The following is a 14,504-nucleotide window of genomic DNA, read 5'->3' on the forward strand; positions in this document are numbered from 1 at the left end:
AGGGACCCCTTACACTGAGACACCAAATCCAGGGACCACTTACATTGAGGCATCAAATGCAGGTACCCCTTAGCCTGAGGCATCATATCCAGGACCCCTAACAATGAGTCAGCAAATCCTGCGACCCCTTACAATGAGACTTCAAATCCTGGGACCCCTTCCACTGAGGCTTCAAAACCAGGGACCCCATACACTGAGGCACCAAATCCAGGGACCCCTTACACTGAGGCACCAAATCCAGGAATCCCATTACACTGATCAAATCCTGGGACCCCTTACACTGAGACACCACATCCAGGGACCCCTTACATTGAGGCATCAAATCCACGGAGCACTTACACTGAGGCACAAAATCCAGGAACCCCTTAAACTGAGGTATCAAATCCAGGGACCCCTTACACTGAGGCATCAAATCCAGTGACCAGTTACAATGATGCAACAAATCCAGGGACGCCTTGCACTGCGAAACCAAATCAAGGGACCCTTTGCACTGAGGATTCAAATCCAGTGAGCCATGAAATCCAGTGAGCCATTACACTGAGACATAAAATCCAGGGACCCCTTACACTGAGACACCAAATCCAGGGACCACTTACATTGAGGCATCAAATGCAGGTACCCCTTAGCCTGAGGCATCATATCCAGGACCCCTAACAATGAGTCAGCAAATCCTGCGACCCCTTACAATGAGACTTCAAATCCTGGGACCCCTTCCACTGAGGCTTCAAATCCAGGGACCCCATACACTGAGGCACCAAATCCAGGGACCCCTTACACTGAGGCACCAAATCCAGGAATCCCATGACACTGATCAAATCCTGGGACCCCTTACACTGAGACACCACATCCAGGGACCCCTTACATTGAGGCATCAAATCCACGGAGCACTTACACTGAGTCACAAAATCCAGGGACCCCTTAAACTGAGGTATCAAATCCAGGGACCCCTTACACTGAGGCATCAAATCCAGGGAATCCTTACACTGAGGCATCAAATCCAGTGACCAGTTACAATGATGCACCAAATCCAGGGACCCCTTGCACTGCGAAACCAAATCAAGGGACCCTTTGCACTGAGGCATCAAATCCAGTGAGCCCTTACACTGAGACATAGAATCCAGGGACCCCTTACACTGAGACACCAAATCCAGGGACCATTTACATTGAGGCATCAAATGCAGGTACCCCTTAGCCTGAGGCATCATATCAAGGACCCCTTACAATGAGTCATAAAATCCTGCGACCCCTTACACTGAGGCTTCAAATCCAGGGACCCCATACACTGAGGCGCCAAATCCAGCGACCCCTTACAGTGAGACACCAAATCCAGGGAACCCTTGCACTGAGACATCAAATGCAGGGACACCTTACACTGAGACACCAAATCCAGGGAGCCCATTACACTGAGACATCCAATCCTGGGACCCCTTACACTGAGACATCAAATCCAGGACCACTTGCACTGAGACACCAAATCCAGGGACCCCTTACCCTGAGGCATCAAATCCAGGACTCCTTACACTGAGACATCAAATCCAGGGACCTCTGAGTCTGAGGCATCAAATCCAGGGACCCCTTACACTGAGGCACCAAATCCAGGGAACCCTTACACCGAGTCAACAAATCCAGGGAACCCTTACACTGAGGCATCAAATCCAGGCATCGCTTACACTGAGACACCAAATCCAGGGAACCCTTACACTGAGGCATCAAATCCAGGGGCCTTTTACACTGATGCATCAAATCCAGGGAACCCTTACACTGTGACATCAAATACAGGAACCCCTGAGTCTGAGGCATCAAATCCAGGGACCCCTTACACTGAGGCACCAAATCCAGGAATCCCATTACACTGAGGCATCAAATCTTGGGACCCCTTACACTGAGACACCACATCCAGGGACCCCTTACACTGAGGCACAAAATCCAGGCACACCTTACACTGAGATATCAAATCCAGGGACCCCTTACACTGAGACATCAAATCCAGGGACCCCTTACACTGAGGCATCAAATCCAGCGAATCCTAACACTGAGGCATGAAATCCTGGGACCCCTTACACTGAGGCACCAAATCCAGGGACCACTTACACTGAGGCATCAAATCCAGGGACCCTTTACAACGAGGCACCAAATCCAGGACCCCTTAAAATGTGGCATCAAATCCAGGGACCCCTTTCTCTGAGCATCATATCAATGGGCCGCTGACACAGAGGCATCAAATCCAGGCACCCCTTACACTGAGACACCTAATCCAGGGACCACTAACACTGAGGCATCAAATCCAGGGACCCCTTACACTGATGCATCAAATCCAGGGACCCCTTACGCTGAGACACCAAATCCAGGCACCCCATTACACTGATGCATCAAATCCAGGAACCGCTTACACTGAGGCATCAAATCCAGGGACCCCTTACACTGAGACGTCAAATCCAGGGACCCCTTGCACTGAGAAACCAAATCCAGGTCCCCCTTGCAATGAGACACGAAATCCAGAGACCCTTTACACTGAGACATCAAATCCAGGGACCCCTTACACTGAGACATCAAATCCAGGGAGCAATTACACTGAGACATCAAATCCAGGGACCCCTAACACTGAGGCACCAAATCCAGGGACCCCTGACACTGAGACATCAAATCTAGGGACCCCTTACACTGAGGCATCAAATCTAGGGAACCCTTACACTGAGGCATCAAATCCAGGGAACCCTTACACTGAGGCTTCAAATCCACAGACCACTACACTGAGGCACAAAATCCAGGGACCCTTTAAACTGAGGCACGAAATCCAGGGACCCCTTACACTGAGGCATCAAATCAAGGGAACCCTTACACTGAGACATCAAATACAGGGACCACTTACACTGAGGCACAAAATCAAGGGACCCCTTAAACTGAGACATCAAATCCAGGGACCCATTACACTGAGGCATCAAATCCAGTGATCCCTTACACTGAGGCATCAAATCAAGGGAACCCTTACACTGAGACATCAAATCCAGGGACCACTTACACTGAGGCACAATATCAAGGGACCCCTTAAACTGAGACATCAAGTCGAGGGACCCATTACACTGAGGCATCAAATCCAGTGACCCCTTACATTGAGACACCAAATCCAGGGACAAATGACACTGAGGCATCAAATCCAGGGACCCCATATACTGAGGCAACAAATCCAGGGAGCCCTTACACTGAGGTATAAAATGCAGGGACCCCATTACACTGAGGTATCCAATCCAGGACCACTTACACTGAGGCACCAAATCCTGGGAGCCCTTACATGAAGGCACCAAATCCAGGGACCCCTGACACTGAGACACCAAATCCAGAGAGCCCATACACTGAGGCATCAAATCCAGGGAGCACAGACAATGAGGCATCAAATTCAGCGACCCCTTACACTGAGACATCAAATCCAGGGACCCCTGACACTGAGACACCAAATCCAGGTACACCTTACATTGAGACACCAAATCCAGGGACCCCTTGCACTGAGACACCAAATCAAGTGACAACTTACACGGAGGCATCAAATCCAGGGACCCCATACACTGAGGCAACAAATCCAGGGATCCCATACACTGAGGCAACAAATCCAGGGACCCCTTACACTGAGGCATCAAATCCAGGGACTCCTTACACTGAATCATCAAATACAGCACCCCTTACAATGAGGCTTCAAATCCTGGGACCCCTCACACTGAGGCATCAAATCCAGGGAACCCTGACACTGAGGCACCAAATCCAGCGACCCCTTGCACTGAGACATGAATTGCAGGTACCCCTTACCCTGAGACATCAAATCCAGGACCCCTTACACTGAGACATCAAATCCAGGGACCCCTTAAACTGACGCAGCAAATCCAGGGACACCTTACACTGAGGTAGCAAATCCAGGGACCCCTTACACTGACACATCAAATTCAGGTACCCCTTACACTGATGCATCAAATCCAGGGACCCCTGACACTGAGGCACCAAATCCAGCGACCCCTTGCACTGAGACATGAATTGCAGGTACCCCTTACCCTGAGACATCAAATCCAGGACACCTTACACTGAGACATCAAATCCAGGGAGCACTTACACTGAGGCATCAAATGCAGGGAACCCTTACCCTTAGGTATCAAATCCAGGGAACCCTTACACTGATGCATCAAATCCAGGGACCACTTACACTGAGACACCAAATCCAGGGACCCCTGACACTGCGACACCAAATCCAGGTTCCCTTCACACTGAGGCATCAAATCCATTGACCAGTTACAATGATGCACCAAATCCAGTGACCCCTTTACACTGAGGCATCAAATCCAGGGACCACTTACACTGAGACACCAAATCCAGGGAACCCTTACACTGTGGCATCAAATCCAGGCATCCCTTACACTGAGACACCAAATCCAGGGAACCCTTACACTGAGGCATCAAATCCAGGGAGCCCTTACACTGAGACACCAAATCCAGGGACCCCATTTCACTGAGGCATCAAATCCAGGGACCCCTTTCAATGCGACACCAAATCAAGGGACCCTTTGCAATGAGGCACCAAATCCAGGGAGCACTTACACTGAGACATCAAATCCAGGGAGCCCTTCCACTGAGACATCAAATCCAAGGACCCCTTACAGGGAGGCATCAAATCCAGGGACCCCTTACACTGAGACATTAAATCCAGGGACACCTTACATTGAGACACGAAATCCAGGGACCCCTTACACTGAGGCATCAAATCCAGCGACCACTTACACTGAGACAGCAAATCCAGGGACCACTTACATTGAGACATCAATCCAGGGACCCCTGACACTAAGGCATCAAATTCAGAGATCCCTTACACTGAGACATCAAATCCAGGGACCCCTTAAACTGAGGCACCAAATCCAGGGACCCCTTACACTGAGGCATCAAATCCAGGCACCCATTACACTGAGGGAACAAATCCAGGGACCACTTACACTGATGCATCAAATCCAGCGACCACTTACACTGAGACACCAAATCCAGGGACCACTTACATTGAGACATCAATCCAGGGACCCCTGACACTGAGTCATCAAATTCAGAGATCCCTTATTCTGAGACATCAAATCCAAAGACCCCTTAAACTGAGGCACCAAATCCAGGGACCCTTTACACTGAGGCATCAAATCCAGAGACCAGTTACAATGATGCACCAAATCCAGGGACCCCTTGCACTGCGAAAACAAATCAAGGGACCCTTTGCACTGAGGCATCAAATCCAGGGAGCCCTTACACTGAGACATCAAATCCAGGGACCCCTTACACTGAGACATCAAATCCAGGGACCACTTCCACTGAGACACCAAACCCAGGGACCACTGACACTGAGGCATCAAATCCAGTGACCCATTAGACTGAGACACCAAATCGAGGGACCCTTTATAGTGAGGCATCAAATTCAGGGAGCCCTTATAGTGAGGCATCAAATCCAGGGACCACTTACACTGAGACACCAAATCCAGGGACCCTGACACTGAGGCAACAAATCCAGGGATCACTTACATTGAGGCATCATATCTAGGAGCCCTTACAATGAGTCATCAAATCCTGGGACCCCTTACAATGAGGCTTCAAATCCTGGGACCCCTCACACTGAGGCATCAAATCCTGGGACCCCTCACACTGAGGCATCAAATCCAGGGACCCCTTACACTGAGGCTTCAAATGCAGGTACCCCTACACTGAGACACCAAATCCAGCGACCCCTTACAGTGAGACACCAAATCCAGGGAACCCTTGCACTGAGACATCAAATGCAGGGACACCTTACAATGAGGCATCAAATCCAGGACTACTTACACTAGAACATCAAATCGAGTGACCCTTTATACTGAGGCATCACATTCAGGAGCCCTTACAGTAGGCATCAAATCCAGGGACCCCTTGCACTGAGGGATCAAATCCAGGGACTCCTTACACTGAGGCATCAAATCCAGGGACCACTTACACTGAGACACCAAATCCAGGGACCCTAACACTGAGGCAACAAATCCAGGGACCACTTACATTGAGGCACCAAATGCAGGTACCCCTTACCCTGAGGCATCATATCCAGGACCCCTTACAATGAGTCATCAAATCCTGGGACCCCTTACAATGAGGCTTCAAATCTGGGACCCCTCACACTGAGGCATCAAATCCAGGGAGCCCATACACTGAGGCATCAAATCCAGGGACCCCTTACACTGAGGCATCAAATCCAGGGAGCCCTTACACTGAGGCAACACATCTAGGGACCCCTTACACTCATGCATCAAATACAGGGACCCCTTACACAGACATCAAATCAAGGGAACCCTTACCCTGAGATAACAAATACAGGAACCCCTGAGTCTGAGGCATCAAATCCAGGGACCCCTTACACTGAGGCACCAAATCCAGGGAACCCTTACACTGAGGCACCAAATCCAGGGATCCCATTACACTGAGGCATCAAATCCAAGGACCTCTTACACTGAGACACCACATCCAGGGACCCCTTACAGTGAGGCATCAAATCCACGGACCACTTACACTGAGGCACAAAATCCAGGGACCCCTTACACTGAGGCATCAAATCCAGGGAATCCTTACACTGAGGCATCAAATCCTGGGACCGCTTACACTGAGGCACAAAATCCAGGGACCACTTACACTGAGGCTTCAAATCCAGGGACCCTTTACAACGAGGCACCAAATCCAGGGACCCCTTAAAATGGGGCATTAAATCCAGGGACCCCTCACTATGAGCATCATATCAATAGGCCCCTTACAGAAAGACATCAAATCCAGGGACCCCTTACACTGAGACACCAAATCAAGGGACCACTAACACTGAGGCACCAAATCTAGGGACCCTTTACACTGAGGCAGCAAATCCAGGGAGCCCTTACAATGAGTCACCAAATCCAGGCACCCCATTACACTGATGCATCAAATCTAGGGACCCCTTACACTGAGGCATCAAATTCAGGGACCCCTTACACTGAGGCATCAAGTGCAGGGACCCCTTAAACTGAGACATCCAATCCAGGGACCCCTTACACTGAGGCATCAAATCCAGGGAACCCTTAAACCGAGGCATCAAATCCAGGGAACCCTAACACCGAGGCATCAAATCCAGGGACCACTGACACTGAGGCATCAAATCCAGGGAACCCTTAAACCGAGGCATCAAATCCAGGGAACCCCAACACCGAGGCATCAAATCCAGGACCACTTACACTGAGACACCAAATCCAGGGACCCTTACACTAAGGCAACAAATCGAGGGACACCTTACATTGAGACACCAAATCAATGGACATTTGACACTGAGGCATTAAATCCAGGGACCCCATACACTGAGGCATCAAATGCAGGCACCCCATTACACTGAGGTATCCAATCCTGGGACCTCTTACACTGAGTCATCAAATCCAGGGACCCCTTACACTCAGGCACCTAATCCAGGGAGCCCATGCACTGAGGCACCAAATCTACGTAACCCTTAATCTGAGGCACCAAATCCAGCGACACCATTACACTGATGCATCAAATCTCAGGGACCACTTACACTGACGCACCAAGTGCAGGGACCCATTACACTGAGACACAAAATCCTGGGACCCCTTGCACTGCGGCATCAAATCCAGGGACCACTTACACTGAGGCACAAAATCAAGGGACCCCTTAAACTGAGACATCAAATCCAGGGACCACTTACACTGAGGCATCAAATCCACAGACCCCTTATACTGAGGCATCAAAACCAGGGACCCCTTACACTGAGACATCAAATTCAGAGACCCCTTAAATTGATGCATCAAATCAAGGGATCCCTTACACTGAGGCACCAAATCCAGTGACTCTTTGCACTGAGACACCAAATCCAGGGATCCATGAGACTGAGACACCAAATCCATGGATCCCTTACACTGAGGCATAAAATCCAGGGACCCCTTTTACTGCGACACCAAATCAAGGGACCCTTTGCAATGAGGCAACAAATCCAGGGAGCCCTTACACTGAGGCACCAAATCCAGGGACCAGAAACACTGAGGCACCAAATCCAGGGAGCACTTACACTGTGACATCAAATCCAGGGAGCCCTTCCACTGAGACAACAAACCCAGGGACCACTTACAGTGAGGCATCAAATCCAGGGACCCCTTACACTGAGGCATCAAATACAGTGAGCTCTTACACTGAGACATCAAATCCAAGGACCACTTACAGGGAGGCATCAAATCCAGGGACCCCTTACACTGAGACACCAAATCAAGGGAAAACTTACACTGAGGCATCAAATCCATGGACCACTTACACTGAGACACCAAATCCAGGGACCACTAACACTGAGGCACCAAATCTAGTGACCCCGACATTGCGACACCAAATCTAGGGACCCTTTACACTGAGGCAGCAAATCCAGGGAGCCCTTACAATGAGTCACCAAATCCAGGCACCCCATTACACTGATGCATCAAATCTAGGGACCCCTTACACTGAGGCATCAAATTCAGGGACCCCTTACACTGAGGCATCAAGTGCAGGGACCCCTTAAACTGAGACATCCAATCCAGGGACCCCTTACACTGAGGCATCAAATCCAGGGAACCCTTAAACCGAGGCATCAAATCCAGGGAACCCTAACACCGAGGCATCAAATCCAGGGACCACTGACACTGAGGCATCAAATCCAGGGAACCCTTAAACCGAGGCATCAAATCCAGGGAACCCCAACACCGAGGCATCAAATCCAGGACCACTTACACTGAGACACCAAATCCAGGGACCCTTACACTAAGGCAACAAATCCAGGGACACCTTACATTGAGACACCAAATCAATGGACATTTGACACTGAGGCATTAAATCCAGGGACCCCATACACTGAGGCATCAAATGCAGGGACCCCATTACACTGAGGTATCCAATCCTGGGACCTCTTACACTGAGACATCAAATCCAGGGACCCCTTACACTCAGGCACCTAATCCAGGGAGCCCATGCACTGAGGCACCAAATCTACGTAACCCTTAATCTGAGGCACCAAATCCAGCGACACCATTACACTGATGCATCAAATCTCAGGGACCACTTACACTGACGCACCAAGTGCAGGGACCCATTACACTGAGACACCAAATCCTGGGACCCCTTGCACTGCGGCATCAAATCCAGGGACCACTTACACTGAGGCACAAAATCAAGGGACCCCTTAAACTGAGACATCAAATCCAGGGACCACTTACACTGAGGCATCAAATCCACAGACCCCTTACACTGAGGCATCAAAACCAGGGACCCCTTACACTGAGACATCAAATTCAGGGACCCCTTAAATTGATGCATCAAATCAAGGGATCCCTTACACTGAGGCACCAAATCCAGGGACTCTTTGCACTGAGACACCAAATCCAGGGATCCATGAGACTGAGACACCAAATCCATGTATCCCTTACACTGAGGCATAAAATCCAGGGACCCCTTTCACTGCGACACCAAATCAAGGGACCCTTTGCAATGAGGCAACAAATCCAGGGAGCCCTTACACTGAGGCACCAAATCCAGGGACCAGAAACACTGAGGCACCAAATCCAGGGAGCACTTACACTGTGACATCAAATCCAGGGACCCCTTACACTGAGGCATCAAATGCAGTGAGCTCTTACACTGAGACATCAAATCCAAGGACCACTTACAGGGAGGCATCAAATCCAGGGAACCCTTACACTGAGACATCAAATCCAGGGACCCCTTACACTGAGACATTAAATCCAGGGACACCTTACATTGAGACACCAAATCCAGGGACCCCTTACACTGAGGCATCAAATCCAGCGACCACTTACACTGAGACAGCAAATCCAGGGACCACTTACATTGAGACATCAATCCAGGGACCCCTGACACTGAGGCATCAAATTCAGAGATCCCTTACACTGAGACATCAAATCCAGGGACCCGTTACACTGAGGCACCAAATCCAGGGACCCCTTACACTGAGGCATCAAATCCAGGCACCCATTACACTGAGGGAACAAATCCAGGGACCACTTACACTGAGGCATCAAATCCAATGACCAGTTACAATGATGCACCAAATCCAGGGACCCCTTGCACTGCGAAAACAAATCAAGGGACCCTTTGCACTGAGGCATCAAATCCAGGGAGCCCTTACACTGAGACATCAAATCCAGGGACCCCTTACACTGAGAAAACAAATCCAGGGACCACTTCCACTGAGACACCAAACCCAGAGACCACTGACACTGAGGCATCAAATCCAGTGACCCATTAGACTGAGACACAAAATCGAGGGACCCTTTATAGTGAGGCATCAAATTCAGGGAGCCCTTATAGTGAGGCATCAAATCCAGGGACCACTTACACTGAGACACCAAATCCAGGGACCCCTTAACCTGAGCCATCATAACCAGGGACCCCTAACACTGAGGCACCAAATCCAGGGACACTTTATAATGAGGCAGCAAGTCCAGGGACCCCTTACAATGAGGCATCAAATCCAGGGACCACTTATACTGAAGCATCAAATCCAGGGACCCGTTACACTGAGACACCAAATCAAGGGACAACTTACACTGAGGCATCAAATCCAGGGAGCCCTTACACTGAGGCATCAAATGGAGGGAACCCTTCCCCTGAGGCATCAAATCCAGGCACCCATTACACTGAGGGATCAAATCCAGGGACCACTTACACTAATGCATCAAATCCAGGGACCACTTACACTGAGGCGCCAAATCCAGGGACTCCTTTCACTGAGGCGCCAAATCCAGGGACTCCTTTCACTGAGGCATCAAATCCAGGGACCCCTTACACTGATCCATCAAATCCAGGGATCCCTTACGCTGAGGCACAAAATCTAGTGACCCCGACATTGCAACACCAAATCTAGGGACCCTTTACACTGAGGCAGCAAATCCAGGGAGCCCTTACACTGAGACACCAAATCCAGGGACCCCTTACACTGAGGCATAAAATTCAGGTACCGCTTACACTGAGGCATCAAGTGCAGGAACCCCTTAAACTGAGACATCCAATCATGGGACCCCTTACACTGAGGCATCAAATCCAGTGAACCCTTAAACCGAGGCATCAAATCCAGGGAACCCTAACACCAAGGCATCAAATCCAGGGACCACTGACACTGAGACATCAAATCCAGGGACCATTTACACTGAGGCATCAAATCCAGGAACCCCTTACACTGAGACGTCAAATCCAGGGACCCCTTGCACTGAGACACCAAATCCAGGGCTCTCTTGCATTGAGACACCAAATCCAGAGAACCTTCACACTGACACATCAAATCCAGGGACCCCTTACACTGAGACATCAATCCAGGGACCCCTTACACTGAGACATCAAATCCAGGGACCCCTAACACTGAGGCACCAATCCAGGGACTCCTAACACTAAAACATCAATCCAGGGACCCCTTACACTGAGACATTAAATCCAGGGACCCCTAACACTGAGGCACCAAATCCAGGGACCCCGAACACTGAGACATCAAATCCAGGGACCCCTTACACTGAGACATCAAATCCAGGGACCCCTTACCCTGAGACATCAAATCCAGGGACCCCTTACACTGAGGCATCAAATGCAGGGACCATTTACACTGAGGGATCAAATCTAGGGACCCCTTAACTGAGACATCAAATCCAGGGACCCCTTGCACTGAGACATCAAATCCAGTGACCCCTGACACTGAGACAGCAAATCCCTGGACCCCTTACACTGAGGCATCAAATCTAGGGAACCCTTACACTGAGGGATCAAATCCAGGGAACCCTTACACTGAGGCTTGAAATCCACGGACCACTACACTGAGGCACAAAATCCAGGGACCCTTTACACTGATGCATCAAATCCAGGGAACTCTTACACTGCGGCATCACATCCAGGGACCACTTACACTGGAGGCACAAAATCAAGGGACCCCTTAAACTGAGACATCAAATCCAGGGACCCCTTACACTGAGGCATCAAATCCAGGGACCCCTTACACTGAGGCATCAAATCTAGGGAACCCTTACACTGAGGCATCAAATCCAGGCATCCCTTACACTGAGGCATCAAATCCAGGGAGCCCTTACACTGAGACACCAAATCCAGTGACCAGTTACAATGATGCACCAAATCCAGGGACCCCTTACACTGAGGCTTCAAATCCTGGGACAACTCACACTGAGACATCAAATCCAAGGACACCTTACACTGAGGCATCAAATCCATGGACCCCTTACACTCAGACACCAAATCCAGGGACACCTTACATTGAGACACCAAATCCAGGGACCCCTTTCACTGAGGCACAAAATCCAGTGACCCCTTACACTGATGCATCAAATCCAGGGACCCCTTACACTGAGGCATCAAATCCTGTGACCGCTTACACTGAGAAACCAAATCCAGGGACCCCTTAAAATTTGGCATCAAATCCAGGGACCCCTTACTCTGAGCATCATATCAATGGGCCACTTACACAGACGCAGCAAATCCAGAGATCCCTCACACTGAGACACCAAATCAAGGGAAAACTTACACTGAGGCATCAAATCCATGGACCACTTGCACTGAGACATCAAATCCAGGGACCCCTTATACTGAGGCATCAAATCCAGGGACCCCTTACACTGAGACACCTAATCGAGGGACCCCTTATACTGAGGCATCAAATCCAGGGACCCCTTACACTGAGACACCAAATCCAGTGACCCTTACACTGAGGCAACAAAATCAAGGGACCCCTTAAACTGAGACATCAAATCCAGGGACCCCTTACACTGAGGCATCAAATCCAGGGACCCCTTACACTGAGGCATCAAATCCAGGGACCCCTTACACTGAGGCATCAAATCTAGGGAACCCTTACACTGAGGCATCAAATCCAGGCATCCCTTACACTGAGGCATCAAATCCAGGGAGCCCTTACACTGAGACACCAAATTCAGTGACCAGTTACAATGATGCACCAAATCCAGGGACCCCTTACACTGAGGCTTCAAATCCTGGGACAACTCACACTGAGACATCAAATCCAAGGACACCTTACACTGAGGCATCAAATCCATGGACCCCTTACATTCAGACACCAAATCCAGGGACACCTTACATTGAGACACCAAATCCAGGGACCCCTTTCACTGAGGCACAAAATCCAGTGACCCCTTACACTGATGCATCAAATCCAGGGACCCCTTACACTGAGGCATCAAATCCTGGGACCGCTTACACTGAGAAACCAAATCCAGGGACCCCTTAAAATTTGGCATCAAATCCAGGGACCCCTTACTCTGAGCATCATATCAATGGGCCACTTACACAGACGCAGCAAATCCAGAGATCCATCATACTGAGACACCAAATCAAGGGAAAACTTACACTGAGGCATCAAATCCATGGACCACTTGCACTGAGACATCAAATCCAGGGACCCCTTATACTGAGGCATCAAATCCAGGGACCCCTTACACTGAGACACCTAATCGAGGGACCCCTTATACTGAGGCATCAAATCCAGGGACCCTTTACACTGAGACACCAAATCCAGTGACCCTTACACTGAGGCAACAAATCCAGGGACCCCTTATACTGAGGCATCAAATCCAGGAACCCTTACAATGAGACACCAAATCCAGGGACCCCATTACGCTGAGGCATCCAATCATGGGACCGCTTGTACTGAGACACCAAATCCAGGGAACCCTTACTTTGAGGCAACAAATTCAGGGGCCTTTTACACTGATGCATCATATCCAGGGAGCCCATACACTGAGGCATCAAATCCAGGGAGCCCATAGACTGAGGCAATAAATCCAGGGACCCCTTACACTGAGGCATCAAATCCAGGGAGCCCTTACACTGAGACACCAAATCCAGGGACCACATTACACTGAGACATCAAATCCAGGGACCCCTTACACTGAGGCACCAAATCCAGGGACCCCTTTCACAGAGGCACCAAATTCAGGGACACCTTACACTGATGCATCAAATCGAGGGACCACTTACACTGAGACAGAAAACCCAGGGACCACTGACACTGATGCATCAAATCGAGGGACCCCTTACACTGAGACACCTAATGGAGCGACCCCTTATACTGAGGCATCAAATCCAGGGACCCCTGACACTGAGGCATAAAATCCAGGGACTTCTTACACTGAAGCATCAAATCCAGTGACCCCTTACATTGCGACACAAATCAGGGGAAGCTGAATATTGAGGCATCAAATCCAGGGAGCCCTTACACTGAGGCATCAAATCCAGGGACACTTTACAATGAGGCAGCAAGTCCAGGGACCCCTTACAATGAGGCATCAAATCCAGGGACCACATATGCTGAAGCATCAAATCCAGGGACCCCTTACATTGAGGCATCAAATCCAGGGACCCGTTACACTGAGACACCAAATCAAGGGACAACTTACACTGAGGCATCAAATCCAGGGACCCCTTAACCTGAGCCATCATAT

This window comes from Pristiophorus japonicus, unplaced genomic scaffold (assembly GCF_044704955.1).
Source record: "Pristiophorus japonicus isolate sPriJap1 unplaced genomic scaffold, sPriJap1.hap1 HAP1_SCAFFOLD_30, whole genome shotgun sequence".
Classification (NCBI taxonomy): Eukaryota; Metazoa; Chordata; class Chondrichthyes; family Pristiophoridae; genus Pristiophorus; species Pristiophorus japonicus.